Source organism: Pleurodeles waltl, chromosome 4_1 (assembly GCF_031143425.1).
Source record: "Pleurodeles waltl isolate 20211129_DDA chromosome 4_1, aPleWal1.hap1.20221129, whole genome shotgun sequence".
NCBI lineage: Eukaryota > Metazoa > Chordata > Amphibia > Caudata > Salamandridae > Pleurodeles > Pleurodeles waltl.
In genome coordinates, this window is record NC_090442.1 from 339,195,130 (window position 1) to 339,207,621 (window position 12,492).

The 12,492-nt window shown below is 45.5% G+C and overlaps 1 protein-coding gene across 1 annotated transcript in view; it reads left to right on the plus strand.

The window, feature by feature from the left end:
- Window positions 1–12,492, plus strand: part of DERA (deoxyribose-phosphate aldolase) — a 332,278-nt gene that overhangs the window by 80,442 nt on the left and 239,344 nt on the right. The window lies entirely within an intron of this gene.

Genomic DNA, 12,492 nt, shown 5'->3' on the forward strand with positions numbered 1-12,492 from the left:
AAAAAAATAATAATTAAATTGACAGGGGGTGGCCCGTGAGCAGGGCTGACCCCCTGTGGGGGCAATTTTTTTTAATAGCGGTTAATACAGCTATTTAAAAAAATATCTATTTCTGATGGATACAACTACCTGTGGATTCCTCACCTCATGAATACTCCCATGGCGCCAGCATTCGACGGAAATCTTCTTACTAGTCTCTGCACGTCGACGAGGACGTCACTGTCTCGCACGCGACGCCGTCTGACGTCATACAGGCAATAAGAGGTCCTCGACGACGTGCAGACGTCAGTTCCCTTTTTTCCGTGCATTCGAAACGGTTATCTTCGAGGGAGCAACTGTTACTCTTGCGGTTACAGTGTATATCTTGCTGCGTACTCTTTCTCTGTGGAAATAATGTCGCAGAGAAAGTCTGGATTTAAGCCTTGTCGTGAGTGTGGAGGCAAGATGTCGGTGACGGATCCTCATTCCGATTGCCTTTGGTGTTTGAGCTCCGACCACGACGTCTCGACTTGTGATTCATGTCAGCACATGAATCCGAAGGCCCTTAAAGAACGCGAGGCGAAGCTGTTTATGGCCAAGTCAAAGGAGAAGCATCACAAGAAAAAGTCTTCTCCAAGACATCGGCGTCATCGAGACTCCCGGCGCCGTAGAGAATCTTGGCGTCATTCAAGGGAGGCTCGTTCCAGGTCTCCAGATCGGCGCCGGAGGACATGGGAGGTCAGCCCCACGGTGACGCCGCATCCTTCGACGCCGTTGCTCTCTCCGGCGTCTCCAACTTCGTCTGGACAGGCGTCGGTGATTGAGGTATTGGAGCCTCAAGTGTTTTCTCCGGCGCAGACGCCGAGGCCGGCGTCGGGGTCGCCTCCGAGTCAGGCACCCCAGTATCCGGCTTTTCCCACCCCTGGAGCCGATAGTTCCGCATTCTTGAATGCGATGTATGCCATCTTCCAACAGATGGCTCCAGGGGGTGCTCCGGCTGGGCCTTTGGCCTTTTCTTTGGGTGATCCTGCGCCTCTTCGGCCGGCACCCTTTATGCCCTTTCTCCCGTTTGGGAACGTGGGCTTGGCGCCAGTGTCGGCGCCGGTGGCCGCTCCGGTGGCTTCGGAGGGATTGGCCCCAGGGATTTCCATCCCGTCGACGTCGAGATTTCGGCCTGTGACTCCGGTGGGTCCATCCGTTTCAACTGCTCTTCAGTCGGCGCCGAAGTTACCTGTGGCGCCGGATGCGGCGTCGGTGGCTTCGGAAGATCGGCGCCGATCTCCGACTTCGGCGGAGGTATTGTCGACTCCGCGGATTGAGCAACGACTGCATTCAAGGAGGCGTGCTCTCCGGGTACTAGAGGAGCAGGAGTACCAACGAGCCCTAGAGGAAGGAGAGCTAGAGGACTCGGGTGATGGGCTGCGTGGACTGGAGTCGGCCAGTGGGCTGGACACTTCCCCTGAGTGGGACCTTTCGTCCCCGGGGGAATATACCGAGGAAGCTGCTTCCTTTCATACAGTGGTACGGAAGGCAGCTAGTTTTTTGGACCTGCCTTTGCCGGTGGTGGAGGCGAAACAAAACCTTTTGACAGAGGTGTTGCATCCGGCCTCAGCCGCGGCGGAGCCTCTATTACCTTTTAATGACGCTCTGCTGGATCCGGTTTTAGAGGTGTGGAAGAAGCCGGCATCTTCCCCAGCAGTTCACAGAGCCGTGGCCAGGAGGTATCGGACGGCTCCAACTGATCCTGGTTTCCTATCTAGGCACCCTACGCCGGAGAGCTTGGTTGTGCAGGCCTCCTGTTCGTCCAAGTCAGCGCCTGGTTCTTTTCCGACGGTGCCGGGGGACAGAGATTCAAAAAAGCTGGAGGCTCAGTCGAAGAAGATTTTTTCGTCCTGCAGTCTGGCTTTAAAAGCCACCAATGCAACCTGTATCCTGGGGAGGTATATTCATGCTCTGATGGATGACATCTCCTCTTCGTTTACAGAGCTTCCCCAGGGTCTTTTGGATCTTGTCTCTGATGCCCAGGCTGCTGCGACCCAAATTATCCAGACGGGACTGGATACCACCGACTCGGTAGCCAGAGCAATGGGCACAACTGTGGTGGAAAGGAGACAGGCCTGGCTCCGTAACTCGGGCTTTTCGGCAGATGTACAGTCCACATTGTTGGATCTCCCGTTTGATGGGGACAAACTGTTTGGGGCTAATGCTGATTCGGCCTTGGAACGGTTTAAGGAGAGCAGGGCCACGGCTAAGTCGCTGGGACTCCAAGCTCCTTCTTCCACGGCCTCTTCCAGATTCTTCAGGAGGTTTCGTGGATTTGGGCGTGGCTCTTCCTCCTCTTCCTTTCGGGGAAGATATCAGCAACCTGCCTCTTCCCATCCCTATAGATCTTTTAGGGGGAGGGGTAGGGTCCGCACCAGGGGAGCTTCTCAGCAGCACTCTGCCTCTTCCTCATCCTCTGGCGGGGTGCAGCAGGGGAAGCAGCCTTAGGCTTCCACCATTTCCCACTCACTCCTCTCCTGTAGGGGGAAGATTACAGCATTTTCTCACCAAATGGGAGACTGTTACGTCGGACACTTGGGTTCTCAGTGTTGTGGGAAAAGGCTACACCCTTCCCTTTCGGGAGTTTCCGCCCCTCATCCCGCCCCGCCCTTCGTATTGTTCACAAGAACACCTCCTGTTGCTAGAACAGGAGGTAGAAGTCCTCCTTTTAAAGGGCGCGGTGGAGTTGGTCCCGGAGCAGGAAAGGGGTCAAGGAGTTTACTCAAGGTATTTCCTGATTCCCAAGAAGGATGGTCGTTTGAGACCAATTCTGGACCTGAGGATCTTGAATTGGTTCCTCAAGCAGGAAAAGTTCAAGATGCTGACCCTAGCACAGGTGCTTTTGGCGTTGAACATGGAAGACTGGATGGTGTCTGTCGACTTGCAGGATGCTTACTTTCATATCCCGATACTCAAGTCACACAGGAAGTATCTCCGGTTTGTGGTGGGATCGCAACACTACCAGTTTGCGGTCCTTCCGTTTGGTCTTACTTCAGCACCTCGAGTCTTCACGAAGGTGATGTCGGTGGTTGCGGCAGAGCTCAGAAGGAAGGGGATAGCAGTATTCCCTTACTTGGACGATTGGTTAATCAAAGCCAAGTCCCCGGAGCTTGTGTTGCGTCATCTGCAGTCAACAACCCAGTTGTTGTTCGGCCTGGGCTTTTCGGTGAACGAGCCCAAATCTCACCTAGAGCCCTCTCAGCGCCTCCTGTTCATAGGGGCAGTACTGGATACAACATTGGGTCGGGCCTTTCCTCCGCCTCAGCGGATTCAAGATATTCAGGATTTGGTTCCAATGTTTCGAAATGGAGCGGTAGTTCCAGTCCTCAAGGTCCTTCGTCTGCTCGGTCTTTTTGCCTCCTGCATTCTGTTGGTCACGCATGCTCGCTGGCACATGAGGGCTCTTCAGTGGTGCCTCCGAAGGCAGTGGTCTCAACACAGAGGGGATCTAGAGGGTACTGTCAAGATCTCCAGAGATGCTGCTGTGGATTTGAAGTGGTGGATTGCAAGCAACAATCTTTCACAAGGAAAGCCGTTCCAGCAGTCGCCACCAGTGGCCACAGTCATAACGGATGCTTCCACTCTAGGGTGGGGAGCTCATCTGGGGGATCTGGAGATCAAAGGTCTTTGGTCTCCAGAGGAACAGATTTTTCACATCAATCTGTTAGAGTTACGGGCTGTACGTCTGGCTCTCAAGGCCTTCCTCCCTTCCCTTCGTGGTCAGTCGGTACAGGTCCTAACGGACAATACTACCACGATGTGGTACATAAACAAGCAGGGAGGAGTGAGGTCGTACCTTCTCTGCAGAGAAGCTCTTCGACTATGGTCCTGGGCAAAGGACCATCGGATTTGCTTGATAGCAAACCATCTGGCCGGAGTTTTGAACGTGCGTGCGGACAGTCTCAGTCGCCACTTCTCGGCAGACCACGAGTGGCGTCTCCATCCAGATCAAGTCCGTTTAATCTTCCAGAAGTGGGGGTTTCCTCGGGTAGATCTGTTCGCCACTCGAGAGAACGCGCATTGTCCGTTATTCTGCAGCCTTCAGTATCCGATGCAGGAAGCGTTGGGGGACGCGTTTCAAATGACCTGGTGCGGCCAGTTGCTTTACGCGTTTCCTCCCATACCCTTGATTCCTCGAGTATTGAGGAAGATTCGCCAAGACCGGGCTCTAGTAATCTTAATAGCTCCGGATTGGCCAAGGAGGGTGTGGTACTCCGACCTTCTCCAACTCTCAACGTGCCCGCCGCTCCGTCTCCCTTTCAGGGCAGACCTCCTCTCACAGTCGCAGGGGCAGGTTCTACACCCCAACCTCCAGAGTCTGCACCTACATGCCTGGAGATTGAACGGGGCAACCTGAGTTCCTTCTCTCTCCCGCCTGAGGTAGTGGATGTTATATTAGCGGCCAGGCGACACTCCACTAAATCTATCTACGCTAATAGGTGGTCTAAATTTGTTGCGTGGTGTGGAGAGAGGCAGATTGATCCCTTACATGCTCATCTATCGGACGTTTTGTCTTTTGCTCTATCTCTGGCGCAAAAAGGTTGTGCAGTGGCTACCATTAAAGGTTATTTATCGGCCTTGTCAGCCTTCATATGTCTTCCAGACCAACCATCTTTATTTAAATCCCCTATTGTTATCAGATTCTTGAAAGGTCTTCTAAATCAATATCCTCCAAAGCCATTCGTTATGCCGCAATGGGATTTGTCCTTAGTCCTGATTTTCCTTATGGGGTCCCCTTTTGAACCTATGCATTCTTGCCCCTTGAGGTATTTGGTTTTAAAAACAGTCTTCCTGATAGCTATAACATCAGCAAGGAGAGTGAGTGAGTTGCAGGCCTTATCAGTAAAACCCCCTTATACAACTTTTTATGGGGATAAGGTGGTGTTGAGGACCAAGGCTGCTTTCCTCCCGAAGGTTGTTTCACCCTTCCATTTGGCTCAGGCAATTACTTTGTCCACGTTCTATCCTCCGCCTCATCCTTCCAAAGAGGAAGAAAGACTGCACCGTCTGGACCCAAAGAGAGCGTTGAGCTTCTTTATCGATAGAACAAGGGATTTCAGGCTGGAGGATCAGCTGTTTATTGGATACGTGGGCAAGAGGAGAGGAAAGGCAGTCCACAAGAGAACACTATCCAGGTGGGTTGTTCTTTGCATTAAAATATGTTACTCTTTGGCAAAGAAGGATCCTCCTGAGGGCATTAGAGCTCATTCCACCAGAGCTAAGTCGGCCACTTCGGCCTTAGCCAGAGGTGTTCCTGTGGTCGACATCTGCAAGGCCGCAACTTGGTCGTCCCTTCACACTTTTGCAAAACATTACTGTTTAGATTCTGAGGTTAGAAGGGACGGCCATTTTGCACGGTCAGTGCTGCAGGATTTCTTGGTTTGACCATTTAGGCACCCACCGCCGGGCGTGGTACTGCTTTGGGACTCTATTCATGAGGTGAGGAATCCACAGGTAGTTGTATCCATCAGAAGAACGAGTTACTTACCTTCGGTAACGACTTTTCTGGTGGATACATTAGCTACCTGTGGATTCCTCACGGTCCCACCCGCCTCCCCGTTGCCTTTATGGTCTTGCCAAGTAATCCTTGAGTGCGCTCCTCTTGGTCTTTGAGGGTGCAATAGATGTATATATAATATATTTATATATATATATGTGTATATGTGTATATATCTTTATGTATATACTTGGTGTGTGTATATATTTTAAAAGAGAGAGTTTTATATATATATATATATATATATATATATGTACATAAAAAGATTTACAGTTATTCATACAATGTGGTGTATTTTACAATATAATGGATGTTGCCTTGCTCTTTCATTGCATTGCCTGGTTGTTCTCATGCACGTAAAAAATGATTGGTACTGACGTCTGCACGTCGTCGAGGACCTCTTATTGCCTGTATGACGTCAGACGGCGTCGCGTGCGAGACAGTGACGTCCTCGTCGACGTGCAGAGACTAGTAAGAAGATTTCCGTCGAATGCTGGCGCCATGGGAGTATTCATGAGGTGAGGAATCCACAGGTAGCTAATGTATCCACCAGAAAAGTCGTTACCGAAGGTAAGTAACTCGTTCATCTATGTATATAGATATAGATATGTATATCTATATATATATTTATATATGTATATAGATATATATATATATATAGAGGGAGATCACTTTTGTCAATGCGTGTGTGGTTTTCCTGGGGGCTGCGATCGGACCCCAGGGAAACCACACCCACAAATAAACATGATCTATATATATATATATATATATATTTATGCAAAAAAGAGAATAGAGAACTCTGGGTAGTTCCCAAATGTAGGTGGAGAGCAGCTCTAGTAAGGAGCACTCTGCGACACTCTAGATTTGCTCACCTCAAATGTCTGTTTATCTAGCAAAGTTTTTAAGCATTGGATCAGCACAGTGCTATCCAAGCCGAGCTAGATAGTGAGAAAGTCTTTTGCCATTTATACAGCAAAATCTTTAAGCATAGGTTTGACACAGTGTCAACCTTGCCGAGCTGTAAAATGACAAAAGCCATTTACCACTCCAGGCACAGTATTACAGCTTTGGACTGGTAAAATACCATCCAAGCCAACCTGGAATAAGCAAAAGCAGCCCCTGACACGTGTTTCGCTCTCATTAGAGCTCATCAGAGAGGCTTAGCTTTGTCCAGACACAAGAGAGCACCCAGTATAAGTCAAAACAAATCCCTTTCAGGGTTAGAGTGACGCATAAATTATGCAAAAAAAGAGAATAGAGAAATCTGGGTAGTTCCCAAATTTAGGTGGAGAGCAGCTCTAGTAAGGAGCACTCTGCAACACCAGCGACACTCTAGATTTCCTCACCTCAAATGTCTGTTTATCTAGCAAAGTTTTTAAGCATTGGATCAGCACAGTGCTATCCACACCGAGCTAGATAGTGACAAAGTCTTTTGCCATTTATACAGCAAACTCTTTAAGCATAGGTTTGACACAGTGTCAACCTTGCCGAGCTGTAAAATGAAAGTCAAGTAACTCTTGTGATTATGCTTCTGCTGGAAAAGGATCTGACTTTTGTCTAGTGGCAGTTTTGATGCCATAAAGTTGTGCAGAAGGTTTATATGCCTACTGCAAATATCAAAACTGTATTATATGTGAATAGCTGAGTGGATTAGTAAAGCCAGCCATTATCTGCGTTTTAATACAAATTAAATGTATGTGCGAGGGGGACTATGGAGAGATGAAGGGCACTTTTACTGGGTGGTAGTGAGGGAATCTGAGGAGGAGGTCATGGGAGTGGGAGCACCAATAATGATTGTTGGACTGGGCGCTAAAGGCGCTAAAGATTGTAACGATTGTTATATGACAAGGTGAAGTAATAGGGTGTCTTTTTTTGTTTTTTTGAGTGTTTTGAGAGAATGTGCTGATAGAGGGAAGAAGCGAAGGTATGGTGACCTTTACAGTTGAACACATAACACACAAACACCCACCAGCAATTTTGTGACTCTCAACGTAGGCTAGTGTTTTAGAGCAGCAGTTTAGCCAATCGCAGAGATGGTGTCTCATTAGAAGAGTGCTGCTAAAGCCTTAACTCGATTATAAAGGACAGCTCTAACGTAGGATACTAAGACACTAAGACAACATCTGAGTGATAGGACAATGGCGCAGACTCTGGGAGTGATTTTTCATTCGGAGGGGTCCCATCCGATAACTCCTCTTCCAGTGATTCTGAGGGAGGCGATGAGAACAGTCCTGCTGTCCCCTCGCAAGCACAGTCTGTGCAGCGGGACAATAGCGGGTTAACCCAACACAGGGAGCAGGTGCATGTGGCGGCAAGCACAGAGAGAGTGCTCTCTTGGTAGCTCCCCAATTTAGTTCAGCCCCAAATTCCACTGCCCAAATCGTATTGTGGAGACATCAAAATGATCGATCACAAAACAACCTGGTTTTGTAAGGCAGGCACCTGCGTTTTTTGGTCCTGGGATCAGCGTCCATATAGGGAAACCTACCAAACCCAGACATTTCTGGAAACTAGACACCCGGCGGAGTCCACAGAGGTATGGCCTGTGTGGATTCCCCAAAGTTTTCTTACCCAGAATACCCTTCAAAGGTGAAATGTTAAATAAACACTCTGTTTTTTCTTGCATTTCTGTCACACAAACTACAGGAATATGCTGGGATCCTGAAAATTACTTCCACCCAGTATTTCCCCACCTGTCCTGATAAAAACGCTACCCCAGTTTAGTGCCTGTACCTAATGTCACAGAATGGATCACCCCAGGGTCAACAGTTGCCCTCATGTAAGGACTAACATTGACCATTGTGTGATCTCTTCGTGACACGGGCATTAGGCCTACCCACACAAGTGAGGTACCATTTTTATCAGGAGACTTGGGGGAATGCTGGGTGGAAGGTCATTTGTGGCTCCTGTGTGGAAAAAGTGTTTTTTTTTTGCCAACTTTTTGAGGTTTGCAAAGGATTCTGGGTAACAGAACCTGGGGAGAGCGCCACAAGTTATCCCATCCTGGGTTCAGAAATGTCCAGGTTTGCTAGGTTTTCCTAGGTGCCGGCTGAACTAGACGCCAAAATCCACAGCTAGGCACTTTTAAAAAAACAGGGCAGTTTTTCTTTGGGAAAATGTGATGTGTCCATGTTGCGTTTCCTGTCGTGGGCACTAGGCCTACCCACACAAGTGAGGTGCCATTTTTATTGGGATACTATAGAGGAACAACTTGTCTTTCTCTACATTTTTTCCATCCAAATGTAAAACAATGTGTAAAAAAGAAGTCTATTTGAGAAATGCTCAGTAATGCAAATGCTAATATGGAGACCCCGGAATTCATAGATGTGCAAATAACCACTGCTTCTCAACACCTTATCTTAAGCCCATTTTGGAAATATAGGGGTTTCCTTGATATCTATTTTTCACTCTTTAGATTTCACCAAATGAATTGCTGTATACCCGGTATACAATGAAAAGCCATTGTAAAGTGCAGCTCATTTATTGGCTCTGGGTACCTAGGGTTCTTGATGAACCTACAAGCCCTATGTATTCCCGCAACTAGAAGAATCCAGCATTTGTAATGATATATATGGCTTTCAAAAATATGCGATAGCTGAAAAAAGTTATAGAAGAAAACATGGCAGTTAATGGCTCTTTTGCACCTCAATTTCAATATATTTGTATTTTAGCTGTTACTTTCTGTAGGAAAACCTTGAAGGATCTACAAAAATGACCCTTGGCTGATTTCAGATTTATATCTACTTTTCATAAATGTTTAGCTGTCCGGGATCCAGCATTGGTTTCACACCCATTTCTGTCACTTACTGGAAGGAGGCTGCAAGCACAAAAAAAATGTAAAAATGGGGTATGCCCTAGTAAAATGCCAAAATTGTGTTTAAAATGTGGTTTTCTGATTCAAGTCTGCCTGTTCCTGAAAGTTGGGAAGATGCTGTTTTTAGCACCGCAAACCCTTTGTTGATGCCATTTTCAGGGAAAAAAACACGTGCTTTCTTCTGCAGCCCTTTTTCCCATTTTTCTGAAAAAAAAACGAAATTTTTGCTGTATTTTGGCTAATTTCTTGCTCTTTTCCAGGGAACCCACAAACTCTGGGTACCTTTAGAATCCCTAGGATGTTGGAAAAAAAGGACTGACTGGATAACGTGCAACAACCTGCTGCCTCTGTATGAAACGGGGTTCAGAGTAGGTTGTGAAACCACAAATAATATTGTAGCACTGACACTCCTTATAGAGAAGACATTATCCCTTAGAAGCATTATAAGTCTGTTTTGTGGACTATTCATCTCCCTTCAAGAAGGTAAATCTCAGTCGTCTCTGGTTTGAACTTCAAGAAATGGGTGTAGATGCCAACTTGCTGCTTCTGATAATTGCATTACATTCAAACTCATGGACGCAAATTAGACTGAATCAGAACTGGCCGAACATTTTCTCTAAAATTATTATTGAGAAGGGGCTTAAGCAAATTTGCATTTTAGCTCCTCTTGTGTTCTCATTGTACATCTCAGACATAGGTAATAACATTAAAAAAACACATTTCTTTTTCCACAAAAAACTAGGAAACTGCCCAGTAAGTTACTTAGCATATGCAGATGATAATGTCATCTGTTCACAAACTGCAATTGGATTACAGCATCAACTTGCTGCTCTCAATGATTACAACCTGATGTATGGCCTATCGACAACCATCAAGAAACAAAAATCCTATCCTTTAGGAAGAAATCACAGAAATTAACATGGCAAATGGGAAACAACATAGTGAATTCAGCAAACTCATATGTGTACCTGGGATTTTATGTGTACATGGATCCTACCGTTGTACAACACTTAAATGTGTTAAAAACAGAGCCCGGTTTACAACAAAAGCTCTAAAAAAAAAAGTTTGCTCAAACATATGGAGGGTGTTCAATTAGGCCCACCATCACTGCTTTGAGGGCAAAACGTATTCCACTCTTGACCCATGGATCAACAGTATTAAAAGAAAAGAGAGTAAATAAACTTGAACTGGTTTTCATTCAAAATGCTCGCCTTTTATTTAAGTTAAGAAGATCCTCTCCTTGTGCGAACATCAGACTCAAGCTAAGACTTCCATCAATTGAGGCAGCCCATTTGAGTCGGAAACTTAATTATTTCTGTGATTGTGCCTCTGCAAAAACATCATCCCTTAGAGTCCTGATATATCAAGAACTGACACAGAACAGCTCGAACCTCTCTCCTGATCAAATCAGTTCCTTCTCCAAGAAAATAACTTGCCTCGGATCTTTTGATGATGCAACAGTTTACCCGCAAAAAACGTTGTCAGGAAAAACTTTCAGGAGTCCTTTTGCCTAAGCGATCTAAGTAAGTACAAAGTATCATGTTATAAACACACAGGGCGACTCATGGAAACATACTTTTAGCCAAATAGAAGTACATTGATTCCAATCAAGAGACTCAAACGAAAAAAAAAATGTTTTACATTTTGCCTACTATACATTCAGCTAAAAGAATTTTAATGCTTCTGGAACCATACATCTATCTCCCCTAACTGTAGACTTTGCATTTGTCATTGAAACAAAACCATAGAACACATCAATTTTGTTTGTCCGGGTTGAGAAATACTCAAAGCAATACTGCCCTAGAAGGAAGCAGTGTCTGTGTGCTATAAAATAGACCACCACAGCTTGTTTTCAGGCACAATCTAACGCCATCACTGGAAAACCTACACAATATCTAGATATATCTACAAAATAATTAAATGAAAAGATAATACAGTCAACGAGCAAGTAAAGACAAGCAACTAAAACTCTTTGCTCTGAAGACGGATAGGGTATACCTTTCTAATTCTAGGACTTTTTGTAATGACTCAATATTGCGTGTTCATTTATAGGAAATGACCTAATGTATTTTAAGTTTTTATGTGATATCAACTCATTGGATATTGTATCAATTTGTAAAAAATGTATAGAGTAAACTTATTTTTAACTTTAAAAAAATTAGTGGCAAGACAACGCTATCTGTCAATAACATAGTTAGCCATCTTATCGCCAGATCAAAAATGTGGCCCGCTACATGAGTGAGAATGAGAGGCGACTCCTTGGACTAAACTGAACGTAGCACAAGAATCTATTAGATTTTGATAGTCTGAATTTAGGGGCATCTGCTCATATGTTGAAGTATCCTATAATTAAGAAACACCTGGCCTTGAGCACCACAGAAGAAAATATTTCAGTAAAGCATTGAGAAAACTACACCTGCAGGCAGAGGCGGGCGATAAACTAGCATGCATGTGTAAGTTATGTTAGAAATTGCCATCGTCTCCTTAGCAGTTACTGCAAATTTAATTAAACGCTCTCTTAAAGTGAGTAATATGGTATATTTTGTATGTGTCAGGAACTGTATGAGCGATGAATGTATAATATTAAAATTTGTGAAGTGTGAGTAGATAAGGGTTCGATTTGGAATGAAGACAGTGGTCCCTCGAGTTGGTGTATTTTTTTTGTTGAAACTCTGTTCATTTGTGCAAAAGCATTTGATCATGGGGATGTTATAACTGTAGTTGGCTTCACAAGCTTTCGCAGATTGAAATTTACAGAATGCGCTGACTGGCTTCCAATAACTGAACACAATTATTTGAGGGATGCTGTTCAAGAAGCCAGGCTGCAGATCTCCATTAAAAAATAAAAGGGGAGAGGGCTAGGAGATTCTAGCTCCTCTCCTTCTTCCCCGCTCCCTGGGTAGATCCCGACACTGCCAGAAAGCATTTACTAATAAGATATTACAATTTCGGGTGTTATCAGGGTGATAAACTGATGTGTTCCTTCCTTGCTCTTAAGAAAGAACATTGAACGGTGTGAGTACTTTAACACAGTGCAGCATCACATCAGTTTTGTCAACTTCTGACTTACCCAAGTTGAAAAATGACCCTAATGATTGAAGTATTAAGGGCGTGTCAGTATGGTAACATGTGGACAGTTTTGCTGTAATACCATCAAATA